Below are 18,392 nucleotides of genomic sequence, written 5' to 3' on the forward strand. Positions count from 1 at the left end.
CTCAGAAGTATCAGAGAAGCCCTGGATCAGGAAATGAGAGATCTGGAGGGAAGTCTGAAACAAAGTTCTCTCAGTTGCCCTGCAGGGAAGCAGGGCAAAGCCTGCACAAAAGTGGTCATCTTGGCAGTGACCAGAGTGAAAGAAAAGCCCAGTAGATGTGAAACAGTGCACAGCAGGTACATTTGACAAGACCAGTTGTTCAACATGCTCTCAGAAACCTTTCAGTTCTAATAGCATTTAATAATGTTCATACCATCTATTTAGTTTCTATTAAATGGATCAGTCTGGTTATATTGTTGGGAATGTACGTGTTACCTCATTTATGTTACACAATAGCCCTATATGTAGATATTGTTATCTCCATTTAGTAAGTGAAGAAACTATGTCTATTACTAGAAAGGTTAAGTAATTTGCTTAAGGTGGGGTTCCTCAATCTTCACATTTTTGATATTTGGACCAGATAATTCCTTATTGGGAATGAGGGGGCATCTGGTGCATTGTAGGATGTTTAGCAGCACCCTTGGGCTCCACCCACAACATGCCTGTAGCACTCACCAGTCATGAGAATCAAGAATGTCTGCCAAATGTCTCCTAGCAGATAAAATCACCCCTGATTAGGAATCACTGGCCTAAAGTCACTTGTAATAAATGGTATATGTGCAATTTGAATCCAAAAATGACTGGCTCCAAAATTCATTTGGGGCACAGAGAAAGAAGTATCCCTCTTACTATCTCGTATTAATCCAGACATCTATTTTAAGGCAATCAAAGAGCTGTAGAAAGCAAATAGTTTAAAAAAATCAATTCTTAAAGATTACATTTGAGTAAATGTAAAGGTAGGGACAGAGAGTTAGTAATAAGAATCCTGAAGTAAGACACAGCCATTCCAGACTATATAGAAATATATATATATATTTCATATATCCCTATATGAATATATAAAAAACTATTGAGTCTAAAACACAGTATAGTATTCAGATTAGATCAGAATTACTCCCATGGAAACTTGTAATTGACTATTATCACCATGGTAATAAAAAGGAAATGAAGGCTGAGATCTTAATCTTTATTAGTCATTATTGATGCACACATGTACAAAATGAGTTATTTAAGAAGTAAGTAATTGTTATTAATATCTGCTTTCTCCAATCCTTCACAAGGAAAAGGAAGCAATATTATTTTCCCAAAGATCCTAAGAAGTCCTTACCTCCTCACCTCTAGCAAGAAGTAAATCGTTTTTGTATTTCTGTCACTTTTAAGGAATGTGCTAAGTGTTCCCAGAGTAAAAGGAGATAGATGCTACCGGTGGTATTGAAAGAAGGAAGAAGCCAGATCAAGGAGATAAAAGAGAAAAACAGAAATATCTGGTTTTTCCAAATGCAAGACATCCTTGCTTGCTTAGAAGAGACACGACTGATGGGGACATTGCAGCCACAAAAGAGCAAACACAAGGGTCTGTGAAAGAGCTTGTAGTTAAAACTTGACTGACATCAGATTTCCTGCCTGCTGAGGTGGATAGACATGGAAAAGATAGATTTGGAGTAGATTTAGCTCAATTAAAAAAATAAATTAATTTGACAATTTTTATATTCTAGAATTAGTGCACAAGCATTCATACTGAACTACACATATATAAACCATGTGCTAATTCCAAGTCTACATTCTAAAGGAGTTATTTGGTCATCTTTATAAAAAAGCCTTGACTTTAAAAGCTTCTTCAGTTGTTGTTAAACATCTGGTATAGTGGTCTGTCTGGTCTATCTAACCTTAACAAACTAGGCTTCGTGACTTATAGGGGCAATGGCAGGTGAGTGACTCTCTTTGTGAATGGCTCAAAGTCATGCTAATATTTTATCATATTTGCCACATATATTCTTCAATTTAATTTATTTTAGTTGTTTTTTTCTGAACCTTCCTCCCCAAGTTAATTCTTTAATTCAAAAAGTGTAATGTTTCATTCAACAAATACAAAAGAGCACCTGCTGTGCACCAGGTATAATGCTAGAAGCCGGGATTCGATATTAAGGAAAAACAGACCAACTCAATATTGAGCAAGAGCAGACATAATCACTGTTCTTACAGATGTTAGACTACCAGATGGACTGGTGGACACCAATAAAATAGTCACACAAACATAAAGTTACAAGTCAGTAAAGTAGGGACACAGGGTAATTATGAGAATTAAAATAGGAAGGTTTTACTTGTTCAGAAGTCAGGGAACATTTGCCCCAAGAAGTGATGAGAACCAAAGATATGAGTAGGAATTAAATAGGCAAAGAAAGGAGAGGAGAGGGGAAGCGTTCCAAGCAAAAGGAAGAGCATGTACAATCTCTGTTGAGAGATAAGAAAATGGTGGTAGTGTAAAATAAAAGCCAGAGAAGTAAATAAAGATGAGAATACACATGTTTAAGACAATGTAAAGACTTCAGTCTTCAGGACAAATGAGAAGCCACCGGAGCGGTTTAAGCTCAGAATGAGAGGAAAAGGTGGTGGTGGGAAGTGATGTGACCAAATTGACACCTTAGAAACTGTAGTAAAAGTCAATATTATGGTCCTAGGGTTCAAAAGAAGAGCTGAAAAGTTGGAGAAAGGCTTATTTTCAGGGTCAAAAGAAATTGAGCAAGGGGCCATAAACTATTATAATGAATCCATTATGTGTCCTAAGAAATTTTGTGTGGCACTGAAGGACAGGAGATACTCAGAATAGAGAAGCTACGTCACAACAATGACCTAACCAATTGAACCAGGAATGTTAAAGGTCTTCTCACAAGGTCCTCTTGTGATATTTTGGGGTGTGGACATTTTTTTGTTGTTGTTGTTGTTTTTTATTTAAATTCTCATGAAAGTAATATATGCTTATTTGGAAAATGCGAGAGTAAAAAGGTAGATAATAATAATAACATCATCCATAATCTCCAGACTTTATAAAGACATTATTGCTGTCTGACTCACCACTTTGTAAGGGAAACTGAGCCCAGTCAAGTAGCCCAGGGTAGATATTGTCTTCTGTGAAGCACAAAGTACCTAAGGTAACAGAATACCCTGACTGAGATAAATCAAGCATAGTTGATAGAGAAGAAGCAAAAATCCAACTCCTGGAAAAAGCTGATGTGAACACCAAGAGGTGTGAGATGAGAATTAAAGTTAGTGTTACAATGTCAAAAGATGAAAGCTGGCAAAGTCAGAATTGTTTTAAACACCAGCTTGTGTTTGAAGTGTGTTACAGGCAGGCAGGCTTGTGTTCATGATGCATGAAGAAAATCCACTTGGTATTAACAACCTAAACCAGATTCCAGACTGTAGCCTTTTTAAAACAAGTATCAGAACTACCTCAAATGTTGTTCAAATACACATACCCACACATATGTACAAATGCCTGGTGTCCTCCCTAAACCTAATGGATAAAGAATCTCTATAGTTAGGTTTAGGATTATGCATCTTCAAAAAGCTCAGCTGATTCTTATGTTTACCCAACTTCAAAAATCACTGGTCTGGGCTATGACTACCAAGAGGCCTGGTGCTGAAAGAAGCCTAAGCCTTTTAATAGCCAGTAAGTAGTCAAGGAACACTGACCCACCCTGCCTTTTCAAAGAAGTTCTTTTTCTCAATTAGAAAGAGACAATTTAGTTACAAATGCTATGGTCCCTTCCTTCACTACAGCCTTCCCAAAGCCCAAGTGGAAAAATGGAATAATTTCAATAGTATGAAATGCTTAGGATAAGTCATATTTAACAAATATCTGAGTGGAATAAGACTTAGCTTCATTTAAAATATCTTTCCTTATTACTATAATATTCCGTAAACCAAAGCCAAAACAAAAGAGGACTACTATTCTTCCCTTTCTTAAATTTTCACCAGATTACACTAGGAGGTAGATCAAAACCTTCTGTATAAATGATTTACAGCTTTTCAGGCTTCTAAAGTGCTTAGCTAATATTGGAGGATCAAAAACCAAGTGTTACTTTCTGTTGTAGGTTAGCAAACAGCAGAAAAGGGCAGGGTCTCTGTGAGTATAATAGGATGAGACCAAGAAATCATGAAAGATAAAAGCTGAATAAGAATCAACAAAATATTAGTTGTTTTTAATGCAGGAACAACTGAAATTCACAAATAAAGTACAAGATTTAAGAATTATATTATAATAAAATAATATTCCAATTATACTCAGCACCAGTCAGATACTCAAATATTGGATATAATGCTGAAGCTCTAAAATCCAGAGAAATATATGAAACACTTATAAGGGATTGAGAGCTAAAACTTGAATACAGGGCTTAGAAAATACTTATTTTAAATCCCTTCAGCTAGCAAAAAAAAAAAAGAGTGAATCTATTTCATGCATAGCCAGGAAGACATGTCTTACTAACACAAAAGTCTGTAAATGTGATTTTATTTGGTTTGCCCTCTCTAGGCATCAAAATCTTGACTTTATTATTTAGCTAAAAATTCAATAATAATTGATGAAAAGTTTCTTTAACCCAGATCTTTACAAAAACACAAGCAGGGTTCAGAATAAATACACATAACAGAGCAAGAATTACATATAATTTCTTTTCAGTAACTTGTACATATTTGTATACATCAAACTAGATATAGGAATAGAATCTGAAGTAAATTTCCAATGCATTCATTTAACAAATATTTCTTGAGCAGTTACTCATGTGGTATTACGTTAGATGCTGAGGCGATGGCAGTTAATAAAACAGACAAAAATCCCTGGCTTCATAGAACTCATATTCTAGTAAGGAGAGTCAGACAACAAACACAATAAATAAGTAAATGAAATAGTTTAGGTAGCAATAAGTCCTTGGAAAAGAATAAAACTAGAAAGAGGCCAAGCACGGTGGCTCACGCCTATATTCCCAGCAATTTGGGAGGCTGAGGCAGGAGGATTGTTTGAGGTCAGGAGTTTGAGACCAACGTTGTCTCTACAAAAAATAAAAATAGAAAAATTAGCAGGGCATGGTGGTGTGCACCTGTAGTCCCAGCTATTTGGGAGACTGAGGCAGGAGGATCACTTGAGCACAGGAGTTTGAGGTTGCTGTGAGTTATGATGATGGCACTGCACTCTAGCCCAGGTGACAGAACCAGACTCTGTCTCAAAAACAAACAAAGAAAAAAGCTAGAAAGAAGCTATGGCAGTTGGGGCCAATCCTAAATAGGTTGAAAGGGACAGATTTCAGGGAGAGGGCAATGACTGAGCAGAGGCAGGCCTGAAGGAAGGAAGGGAACAAGCTACAAACATATCTGAGAAAATCTTTCCATCCAGAGAGTTCAGCAACAACAAATGCTTGTGGTGGGAAAACGCTTGATTGTTTGAGGACTAGCAAAGAGACCGGTATGGCTAGACAAGATGAGCGGAAGGGCTTGCTTTCATGGGTAGAGGGCATAGAAGTGCCAGTTTGCCAGCCTTGTTAAAGTGTCATGAGCAGAACAGTGTGTATTCCTTCCTGACTCAAAATTAATTTATTTTCATTTCCCATTCCTTTCCTTTGGGCTAGTTTTATAAGTTGGAATTGTTTTTTTGACATTCAGTACTAATTTAGCATGTGTTACTCAGAGAGTGTCCAATTTATTACAATTCCATCACAAAGTTGAACTAAGCCAAAGCACGAAGGGTTGATCTTCAAATAATAAAGAGAATGATAACTCAGAAACTATTCAAGATTGATTTCGCTTTGACTAACTGCCAAACCGGCAAACAACTGAGGCAAAAGACAGAAAATAAATATACATGTAAATAGACACCCCTGCCTAGTGTTTCTCTAATTTTTCACAGTCCAAAGTTTGGTGGTTGATGTAACCACAGAAAGTTTGGGATCTGACAAACCAGAAGGAAACCAGAACCCATTAAATTTTTTGTCATTAGGCTGGGGAAGGGGCAAAATCAGGACACAAAGGCCTACCCAATACTATATTAGACAGTTCTTAGTGTCACAGTTCCATAGTGTTACACTGTATTTCCCACTGTCCTGGTACAAATAGAGGCCTAAGTGAATGGTTTTCTCCTAAAATGTGACCATTCAAGGGAATAAAGCCCATATTGTTAATCGCCTAAATTAGTATAAGATTAGGATAAAAGAGACTATTATATATCATAATTCATTTTAAGCTCTTTAAAATCAAGGATTTGCATGAATAACTCCTTAATATGCCATATTTTGGTATCACTAGATGTCCAAGGCCTGAAAGGGTCAGCAGATTTATTTATTATCACTAATATCATTTTGGGAGTATAATTACGCCTAAGAAATATCTGGCAACCCTAAATTCAAGGCTAAAACAAATTCAATTTTTTACAAAATTAAGAACCTTCTACCTCTTAGGATAACATTACTCCCATGTGTATCTCACATACCAAAAGTCTAGCCATGATAGAATTCTGCATATATATTCAGAGCTAAAAATTGTTATTTTAGCTTTGAATTTCATCTCTAAAATTCACTGACAACACATTGTTCACTGATATCCAACTTTGTCCTTTCATCATTATTAATGAAATCCACTGGTATATAGGGTAGAGGACAAAGGGAGCAGGGGAGAATCTTCCAGATTCCACCAGGGTGATAATATTTAACCACTAAGTAAATTGATTTTTTTATTAAAACACTCTTACAGTGTGCCAGGAACTTTATAACACAGGCAACTTAATCTTTACAGAAAACTTTCTTATGCTTTCTATTTTACAGATGGGGAAACCAAGCCTCAGTAATATGAATAAGATCACATAAGTAGTTAGCAGGGGAGCCATGATTCAAACCCATGCCACTTAGCTCCAAAGACTGTGTGTTTAATCACTATACTTTGAGGCTCTATTCTCAGACACTAGTCTAAATTTCTCATGAAAAGTGGTGTGAAAAAAAGTGATTAAGCAAAAGAGAGAAACACCATCCTAGATTAAAGGAGACCTAGGCTTTGTTATCAAGGCAAAGTAGCTCATTTATTATTGCTTTATAAATGCAGTCCTTTATTTTATACCACAGAATCAGAGAATAAACTAGCTCTCACATTCACATATAAAACTATTTCTAAAAGGGTTGTATACGGTTCTTAGAAAAATTTAAAACTCTGAAGAGCAAACATAGTCTATCACTATGTTTGCTCAATATATCTATTTATGATCACTTTCTCTGCAAAGAAATTATTTCAAAGTCAAGAGTAGACACTTGCCATGGTTTTCCCATAGAAGAAAGTGCTAACTTTATAGTAACTAAGTTGTAATGCATTATGTCTTTAAAAATTCCACCATTTTTCATCTTATTTTTTCTCTATGGTTTGCTGCTGGTATTTCAAACACATTTTTTAAACTAAAAAAATAAAAAATAGAAAAAATTAAAGGAGTCACTCAACTAAATATATTTAAAGCAAGTAAACAAATGGATCTCTTTTTTTCTTTAATTTGTTTTTATAATTGTCAAATGCTTGACATCATGGAAATTCCATGTTAAATGTTATTTTAACCTGATGTAGATTGAATTCACTAATATAGTTTAAGTACCATAGAGCTAGCATGTATTCACTATAGACGATCCTATATATCCCAATATTTTCTGGGCTTAATTATCTAAATAACTGAACCAGTTTTGTTCTGTTTTATGTAACATATACTATTTTGTTAATAGTTAGGAGAATTTATGGAAAATTCCTAAATACAGTTTGAGAAAATAAAGTTCCAAGCAAGCTATATTGTATTAACTTTACCTTATACTTCATATTGCTTAATGTGTCCATTCTGACATTTGTCTCCTGAAAAAGATAAAATTTATTCAGAAAAATGTTTCACTATGTCTCTCATTGGTTTTCATTTTTCAGTGAAGATAGTCTAAGTTTTGTCTGTCAAGCACTGTGGCATGAACATATGCATATATTAACTAAATTAATGCTCACACCAATGCTGTTAAATAAGTATTATCTCAATTTTACAGATGAGAAAAACTCAAGCTCAAATATTTGAAGTCACTCACTCTGAACAACAGATCATAATACCTAATTTCTGATTTAGACCCATATTCAAACTCTGAGTCAGCAATGCTTTCCACCAGCCATATTTGACTATTGCCTTGAACTTATAAAATACTATATTCCATATATAAACAGTTTAAGTCAGTGGTTGGCACATAAGTTACCAAATTTTAGGTAAATATGTTAAGAAATTAAAGTCTAATCCTAAAATATGAAACTAAACATATTAAATATTTGCAATTGATGAATTGCAATATACAGTTTGGAATTAAGGTGAAAAATATAAACCAAAACCAATTATTCACATAGATTTTAAGTTGAATATTACAAATAAAATTAAATAATTTTTCCAGTCTCTCTTAGATCTTTATACAATAGCCACTTGCATCACTTAAAAACTATTCATTTTAAATATAATTAAATTTCACAAAGACAGGAACATTAGGAGGCACCATTCTTAACATAAATAATACATGTGAATAATAATAGTGATAATTATCATCCAACATGGCACAGCACCTCCATAATGTCTTTCTAATCCTCCATCTGTAGTGTGTAGCTTTGTTGTCCCATGGTCGCAAGGTAGCTGCTATAGGTCCAGGTGATGTCCTCAGAAGGAACAATAAGGAAAGAGCAATTCCAGAGATATTATTTCTTTTATCAGAAAATCAAAAGATTTTCTAGAAGAGAGAAGCAGAATTCTCAGCTAACTGGACAGAAAAATCACAGGTTCAGCCTACCCCCAATTTTAAGGAAGCTGGGGAATTGTTAAGACAAATAAAAATGAAGCTGGAAAGGCACTTGTGTTAGCCCCTCAAGAGTGTCTAGTGCAAAATTTTGTCCCACTTAACAAAGACAAAAATAACCATTTATCTCAAAGAATTTAAAATAAAATAGGCAAAATAAGAGGAGTTTTAGAAAATCAGAATCTATCACTGAGCGTAGAAGCATATCCCTCTACTCCAAGAAAAAAAAAAGTGGTATCAGGAGAGTTGAAGATAAAGTTAGGGTCTAAAAGTCATAGAGGACAATAGAACAGAAATATCTGGAGTCTTTGAAAACTTCTAAAACAGATCTATGAAGTAACATTCTGAGAGGAGCCAGTAGGCTTCTACCTTTCCACAGGAACATTTGAAAATTAAGTTTCACTCTCTCTGGCCAGGATCTCTAAATTTAAAAGACTCCTTTTAGTTTCTGTCTGCTCATTACCAACAGTACTAGTAGTATCATATACTGAAGAAAAAAATATCATGGATACTGTGGCAGATACAGATATTCAGCATTCTTGAAGAAGAAATGGAACTTAATTGCCTGGGTGAAATCTAAATCACAAACTCAACTAGTTTATTGTCAGTGTTTTATGTAGTAGAAACAAACATTAATAATAACAATAAAAATAATTACACATAACTTCCAATTTAATATGGTGGGCTGTGCCCACACTGTATTTCTCCTCCCTCTGAAAATGCTATGAAGATGATAGAAAGATAGAATGGGCACATTCCCTGATGTTTGAACATTGAACAATTAATAGAAATAACCTTCAAAGTAAATTGGGGAACTTGTGGGCTGGAGAAGAGAATGCTCCTAATTTGAGAATTGGACAAAACAGAAAAGTGGGAAATGTTCTCAGGAACTATGGGTCTCCTCAACAGACATTAAATAAAATGAACAAATAAAGAAAAAGTCATCAGGGTTGGCTCAGCATGTTAGTGAAACTCCCTACAGCACTTTACCTTCAAGTTATGGCATTTCCTCTATGCTCAGTCTAGAGGACTCAGCAGTTTGACAACTTGTTCCCTTCTGGCACAACTTTGATGGAAGCCTGAATGTTGGCGTGACTTCACTTGCAGCCACAGAGCTCTGCAATAATCTATCAGGATTAGTAGGGAGGCCTGCTAAGGAAAATCCAAAGCAACTTTCATAATGGCTAAGAAAACCCACAGTGGCTACTGGTACTCACCAAACCAGTCTTTCTGTCACCAGTATGATCATACCACCAAGAACTGAATTATCAGACATTTGGGGGAAAACAATAGCCTGAAAACAAAGAATTGTGCTAACTACTTGCTTAGGGAAGCAGGACAATTAACCACCAAGGAAATAGAGAAAGCAAAAGTAAACTTTGAAAATAAAAATAGCACTCCCTGAAGGATTCTACAGAATATTGCAACCATAAAATAACAAAAGGGAACTATGAAAATGGTACAAGAAAAAGTTTTAAGGAAGACAGAACATGAAGGTAAATATTTACATATATATATACTTAGAGAGAGAGAGAGAAAGGGGGAGAGAGAGAGAGAGAGAGAGAGACACTGAATGGTAATATGGACACAATTTAAAACCTAATTAGGGATTTGGAAGGTCAAGGAATACTTCCAGAACATATTGCAAAACATCAAAAACAAGGGAACATATAATACAAGAAAATTCAAGCAGGGAATAAACTCAAGTCTCTTATTTATACCTCAAAAATCTATTGAGTTCCTATTAGGAGTAGACACAGTACTGAACACATTTTGATTTTGAAGAACCATGAAAATGCTAGAAGCCAATATTTAAAAAGACACACACCTGGGAAAACATTTGAACTCTAATAAAAAATATTATGTGTGCTTTGAGGAAAAGAGTGGGTAAGAGAGTAGAAAAAAATCACAATTCTCAGTAGGGAGAGAGGAATGAAGAAATGTCTGCAGATGGCTAAAGGAATAAGATTCTAAACATAAAATTCTTTGCCCAGATAAACTATCATTTAAGTATGAGGACAAGATAAAGATAATTCCCAATATGTGAGGATTAAGAAAATTTTCTACCTGGTTTGGTTAGGGTGCTTTCAGCTGTAAGTGAAATAAGTCTAACTCAAACAAGTTTAAACAGAAGAGGGACTCTACTGGCTCATAAAACTGGAAAGAAAAGGGTGGGCCTCAGGCATGACTGCAACAAGAGTCTCAACTATATCATCAGTCAGTGTTCTCCCTCTCTCTCTCCCAGATCTGCTTTTTTCTGTGTCATGGCATTATTCTCTCTCCTACTGAATACATCCTTCCTCCATGTCACAGAAAAAGAGGACAACATGATTCAAACTACTCTGATTTTATATCATTCCACTAGTAAAAACAAAAGAATTACATCAGTATATATAAATCTCCTGGAAAGACTCTGATCTAACTTTAATCAAACACCCATATCTTGCAAAAAAAAAAAAAATCCCTTGTGCCTTGTGCTTGGGGCAATGTTGTACTATGACTATCCAGACATAGATCAGGTACCCATATCTGTGGTCCAGGGCATAGACTATTATGACTAGCAGCTCCACAGGGGCTCACATCAAAAGATAGAGTTGGAAGAACATTCTCTAAAGGAAACCGTGTTATTGCCAGAAGAAGTTAGAAGAGATGCTAGGCAGCTAAAGCAACAGTAATGCATTACCTTCTATTTATCCTTTCTGAAAAAAATATTTCTAGAGAACATAATTCTGCAAAACATAAAAAAGCAGAACAAAAATTGAGAGAAATAAAAATGCAATAATGAGCAAAGAAACAAGCAAAATGTATAGTTTCATCCAAGTAATGATTGATAATGTACTTATCAAGTAAAATATAATTAAGAAAATACATACGTATGTATGTAATTGTTAAGAAATCAGTTCTAGAAACAGAACAGGCATATATTAAAAAATAAAAACTCTGAAAAATTCCAGATGATTCAAGATTGTTGTGGAGTGGGAAGGAGAAGAGCAAAGAAAAGGTGTCCTAAGAGTTTCATCTTATCTGAATAAAAGTGGGAAGTTTCATGTGTATTGTCTAATTACCTATGTTAATAGGAAAATATATGTTTATATATGTGCTGAAACTTTAAAGGTAGCACTAACATTACTGATCTCAGCACTGGTTGTACATCTTAACCATCTATGATATTTCATAAAAATACAAATGTCTGGGCCCCAATAAGAAAGATTGCAAGTCAGTAGATCTGGTCTTTGATCTTAGAAGCAGTATTTTTCAAAGTTCTAATGTGGTTCTGATGAGTTACTACAATTGAGAGCCATTGCACTAATAGAAGTAGGTCTTAGAATTTCTGAAACACTAGAAAGGGAAAAAAATGGAAGACATTGTCATCCAGGACAAGTCAGGAAATGAGTTAAATGTAGGCAAACCAAGAAACATAATATAAGGAAGAGATAAAATAAGATAGCAAATAAGAGAAAGCCTATAAGTGACTACAGTAAATATAAATGTATTTCCCTTATTCTAAACCTAATAATCCTGGGATCCCTCTGAGAAGTCCAAGTCATTTTACCACTCTTTCATTGTCCCTCATCCTTCCTTGATGTCATTACTCTTTCCCTCACCCAACTTAGATTATATAATTAAAGCTAATAATCACTCTTTGCGTATATCCTTGACTTCCTTGACTCTCTCTCTCTCTATTTTAAATTTGTCTGGCTAAATCATACTACTAGTTATATCCACTTCTCTACCTACTTAACCTAAATATTAGTTTTATTATTTGAAAATGCGGAATAATGATAGATCAGTGAGAGGATTTAATGAGGCAAAATATAGAAAGCATTGTGAACTTAAAAAAAATACAAATGCACATTGGGATGATAATGATAAATTATCTACAATTATGTGAGCAAACATGATAATAATGGAAAGGAAATCAGGAGTAGCTTAAAAATGTAGTTAAATTTTCTGCATTCTTATAATGGGACAGCAAAGAAAAAACAAATATTCTAAAGAGAAACATCTGAAATAAACATTAACCCTGCATTCTTCAAAGAATTCTTGAATGCTTAGGAGAGAAGATAATTCAGAGACAAAAATTTGAATTCTTACTGTCTTATCAGTGACCTCATAGTTGAGTAAAGCAGACAGACCAGTAAAATGTACAAGGGCAGTTGAGGGTAATAAATTGTATACTACTATGGAAGTATTGATCATGAGGTCTCTTTCAGATCTAAAAGTTTATAATTCCATGGATAAACATTTACCATCAGGAGCATTATAAAAAGTAGATGAGAAAGCAGACAATAGCTCTGTGGGGTATTTTATAAAAGGAATATTATCTGGGAAAGGAAGAACATGATGGAAAAGTAAAGATAAAACCTTTGAAGAAACTATATGAGGATAGAGAGAAAGGAAGAGACACATGGAAGGAAGGAAGGGAAGCTTGAGTAGCATACCTTACTTTTGAATTATACCTCAGCATAAAGGGCTTAGAGAAAGCATTTTTCCAAAGGCATATGAATCACTAAAAAATGAACACATTCATTATTCTTTATTGAAGCTATAATCTGTGAAGTACTAGAAATTAACTTGTTCTCAGAATTAAAAAAGACTTCACTGTAAGTCCAAACATAGAGTAAGGAATGTTTTTTAACCATAAAAAGAGAATTAAGTTCTTCTATATATTTTCTTTTTGATCCATAATCTCCCATAATTTTATTTAAAAAGTAATAAAATGAAAAATATACCATTAACAAATTTATAAATCTCTAGCTAAATTGCTCATCTTCGTGCTGTTCTGAATAGAATTTTCTGCCACTCTAATCTATAATTTTTAAAAATCTTTTAAGATTTAGCTGAAGTATTGTGTGTTTCATATAAATCCCCTTTCCCAACTAGAATCAGTCTCTAAAATTTCTGCAGCTCCATAGCATTCTGTTCGTTCACTCTGTTCTGTATTACCTATGAATGTGTTTTTCTCTCTAGTTAGAGTAAAACCATGTCTTGTCCATCTTTGCAATGCCCACAGTACTTAGCAAAATGCCTTGTGTATAAGAAATCCTCAAGGAATATTTATTTAACTGAAGAATCTATTTTATATATTTTAATCTAACAATATTTTATGCTTTCTTTCAGATTTATCAATATGCAGTATTTTTCTATGCCTGAAGATTAGTATTTTGTCAGTTTAATTTCAAGTATAATCTCAGTTATGTTCATAATTCTATCCCAATTTAAAACTTTTCTCCTTGGTTTACTGTCTTTGTAAGAAAAAGCTGTTAAGCAAAGGAACTTTACATCCAAGTTTTAACAAATTCCCAAGCAGTTTTCAAAGACACATAAGAATGTGTTAGCCATAGCTAAGAATCCTACCATAAAATCAGTTTGAGTCAAAAACTAGAAAGATTTGCAAAAGTGAGAGTTTTCTCCCTTCTGTTGGTATGAACTTAAGATGTCACTCTTATAGTAAAAAAGGAAAACTGACCAAAAATATATTTTTTAAATAAAACAAAATTCAAAATTGCTATACATAACAATGCTTTATAGGTGGGATCCCTTAAGGCAGGAGATCCTATTGGTAATCATTTTATTTATACCTACAAGGATGAGAAAACTCTTTTCTAAAATGTTAATGATCTTAGCTACTAGTAATCATGCTTGCTATATGCCAGGAGCTGTGCTTTCATGTATATTATCTCTAATGTTAGTCCCAGGAAAATCAATCAAGTAATTTCTATTCCACTCCCCCAGTTCCCATAATCACAAACATTAGGACAATTGAAACTTCATTTTCTCCAGGTGCAAAAAATAGATCACATCCACAGGATTGTCTTCACAGCAGCCTTCAGAAAATCCAAGCAACCCTATTTAAGTTTCGTCTTATATTATTGATATAGAATAAGAATGAGTTTAAAAACAAGTTCCTTATTAGTTAGGCCTAAACCATTCCATGGGTAGATTCCTGTCAAAGGCTATTTATTGTACAGAAAGAATAAGTAATATGATCTGAGTTTTATAAATGAGAGAATTTATAGAAATTAAGTCATTTATTTAGCTCCAGACTCATAAATCATTAAGTTAGGAAAGAGATCAGAAACTTTCTACTTGAGATACATGAAAGATAAATAACTATCCTAATTTTTACTCTTTTTCTTTTTCATGAACCTTTAATAGAAAATAAAAGTTGCTAAAATACCTAAAGATATTACACATTCTTTGTTATTTATATCTAATAGATTTCCTCTTGGTACTTCTCCTTTTATTTCCAATAAGCAATCCACATGGTATTTCATTTGCAGAGCAAGAGAATATCAGAAGTTATTTTAGTAATTACAATATGCCAAATGAAGAAACATCTGAAAGCCAAATGAAGCTACATGACATATTCAAGGTCATGCAGGGAGAGTCAGAATGGAAGCTCAAATCTTCTTACTATTCTTTTAGTTGTCTAATGGGTTTTGTCTCTTAGATTTTGTCAGCTAAACTTACATAATTCCTAAAAGCAGAGATCATAATATACACACACATATCCCACATAGTACTTGGCAAACTGCTAGACATTAACTGGGTCTAAATAAATACATACTGGTTATTAATGTTCCTATAGTCATAGAATTGCACTTACTAATAGTATTCTGATGTTCCTGCAGCACATCATAGGGCATTCATTATACAAGACATCACAAAAGCTATACATTAAAATACTACTTTACATTGCTTAACAGTTTGGATATCCATTTGCCAGAATTTTTCAAGCTTAGCATAGATTTTTACAGCACTATCTTACTGTTCACCATTTTAGTCTATGGTATATCTGGCTCCTAAGTGCAGTTTCTGTTAACAAAATAGAAAATAAAACCTCCTTTGGAACCATTTTACCAAGACTTAAAATGCTTTGAAATGTCTCTGTTCCCAGGGAAGCTTTTGTGAATGCTGACAGTAGTTTCCTTGAAGTTCAGAATCCCTATAAGGAAAATCCATAAGAAAAACTTTCAGAAATTTATAAGTGGATACACCACAATTTAAAGTGAACTATAATTATTGTCTTTTTCCCTATAAAAGACTGTAATGATAGCCAGCTAAGGCCTAAAACATTTAAAACATAAATTTTGTACTAACAGAAGATCCATCACCAGAAAAGTTAGTATTGTAAGAGCCTTAAATGCATATTGCTAAGTGAAAGAAGGCAGTCTGCAAAGGCTGCATACTATATGCTTGCAATTATATGACATTCTGGGAAAGAAAAAACTGTAGAGACAGTTAAAAAAGATTGATGGTTGCCAGGGGTTGCAGGGGGTTGGAGCAAGAGTGGGAAGGAATGAATAAGTGGAGCAGAGGGAATTTTTAGAGCCATGAAATGTTTTGTATGGTGTTGTAATGGTGGATGCATGAAATTATGCATTTGGCAAAACCCATATAGAACTGTACAACACAAAGAGTAAACCCTAATGTAAACTATGAACTTTAGTTAATAATAATGTGTCAATATTGGTTCATCGACTGTAACTTGGGTACTATACCAAAGCAAGATGTTAATAATAAAGGAAACTGTATGGGAGAGCATGGGGGTAGTATATTGGAACTCTACTTTCTGTTCTGTATTTCTGTAAACTTAAAAATAATAAGCAAAATCTACTAGTTTTTTAAAAGATGGTATTACAAAAATGGTAATGGTTTATAAAAACTGCTCTCTCATTTCTTAGTAAGAGTCATCTCTTCAGATAAGCAGATTATACAACTTTATAACATTTTGTATATATGAATTATTGGTACTGTTACATTTTATTTCCTGCTAAGTATCTCCAAACTTCCTTTTCTTTTTCTACAGCACCTTCAAAAATATTCCTAAATTCAACTTCACTTTATGACATTCTGACCAAAATACCTATAGTTCAACAAATTTCTTTTCTGTTTAAAAAGTATAGTTTTTATTTTTAAATAAAAGTTTGAAATATATATAAATTAAATCAGTTTTTAGAGACATAAATCAGTATGCATCTCAAAATTATACATTGAGCTAAATTTTATACTACTCTGCCACACGCAAATTAAATTTTTCTGGCAATAAGTTTATCTTTTTGTCTTTTCAAAAAAAAGAGAGAATTTGAGATGTGCAGAGAAATTATATGAAAGTATAAATTATAAAATGTTTCAGCAACATTCTACTAAAGTAATTTTAAAATGAAGCATCAGCTAGAAGATTCAGCAAGCTATGACAGTATTTCTTGGTCCTGCTTTTGATTCTAGCTAGTAAGCAGAATCCCTTGGTTCTTGCAAGGAAGCAGCCTCCAAATTCTGATTATTGATGCTAAGTCTATATATCCTCTGGAGTGTTGCCCTACTTCATGAAGGCACTTAATGACTGATGATGATGACAGTAATGATGAGGATAATCATTCTAAGCATAGCATATAGAATAGCAGATTCGTGAGATATTACTTTGTAGGGCAAACTTTAAAAGACAAAGAGAGAAACAATTTTGTGAAACATTCATTTTTGCCTATTGATGAAAATACACAAATATTTTCATGAAGTTTTGTTGAAAATCTATACTATTAAAAGGATGAAAAATAAGTGTGTAACTCAATTTGAGTAGATGTTACTCATATTAAAAGACATTTATACAAACTATGTAAGAAAAAAGTGGATTGTACTTTGAAGCTAGCCTAAGAAGTAGAGGGAGATAGGGTCAACAGGGCCAAAGACAAAAATATGCCAAAAATCTCCCTTGCATTTAGCTATATTTTCTTCTACAAACCAAAAAAAGCTATAAATTTACTAGATTTATCAATAAAAATATAAAACGAAGCAGAAGAAAACATGAAAGAAATGCTATATAAATATTCAGAATATAATCAATAAAGATTTTTTAGTACAAGGCACTGATCAAATGTTTTAGAGACCACAAAGAAGTTTATAAAATTATCTCTATGCACAAGCTTAGATAAGCAAAGAGATAATACAAAGCAGGTGTAATAAATGCTTGAGTGAATTTCAAAAGGAAATCACTGTGGTTTTTCAGGGGACTTGGCAATCATAAAATGTTCAAGTAGTTGGAGAAAGCACTATAGAGGTGGTAGTTTAAAGGTAGATAAGATTTAAATAGGTAAAAGACTAGTGCATCTTAAGAGAGGAAAGACTATGAGCAAAATGAGAAAATATTAGATGGGAGAAAATGAAGCATTAGAGCATTAATATATTAGTTAAATTGTGGGGTGGTTAATCTGGAAAGTTATGTTTGGTAAGGCCACATTATAAAGGCTCTAAAGAATGAAAAAAGGATGCATAGGTTGGAGGGCTCCTTAGGAGGAAGAAGCGACAGGATTTGACTGTGAAATAAATGTCAGGTAGTAAAGACTGATGAGATTCAAGATATACTGAGTTGAAGTTATCGGCCTATAGTAATCTGGATTTTTTTTTTTAATTTCAGAATATTATGGGGGTACAAATGCTTGGTCACATAAATTGCCTTTGCACAGCCAGAGCCAAAGCTACAAGTGTGCCCATCCCCCAGACAGCCATTAGGTGTGAATTTACCCATCCCCTCCTCCCTGCTCCCACCTGCCCTATGCCATGAATGTTGCTTCCATATGTATGCATAAGTATTGATCAGTTAAGAGCTTTGGCCCTAGGGTAGACTTTCTGGGTTTCAATCCTGACTCTGCAACTTCACACTTTGTGACCTTAGACAAGTTATTT

The sequence above is a fragment of the Lemur catta genome, chromosome 4, assembly GCF_020740605.2.
Source record: "Lemur catta isolate mLemCat1 chromosome 4, mLemCat1.pri, whole genome shotgun sequence".
Classification (NCBI taxonomy): Eukaryota; Metazoa; Chordata; class Mammalia; order Primates; family Lemuridae; genus Lemur; species Lemur catta.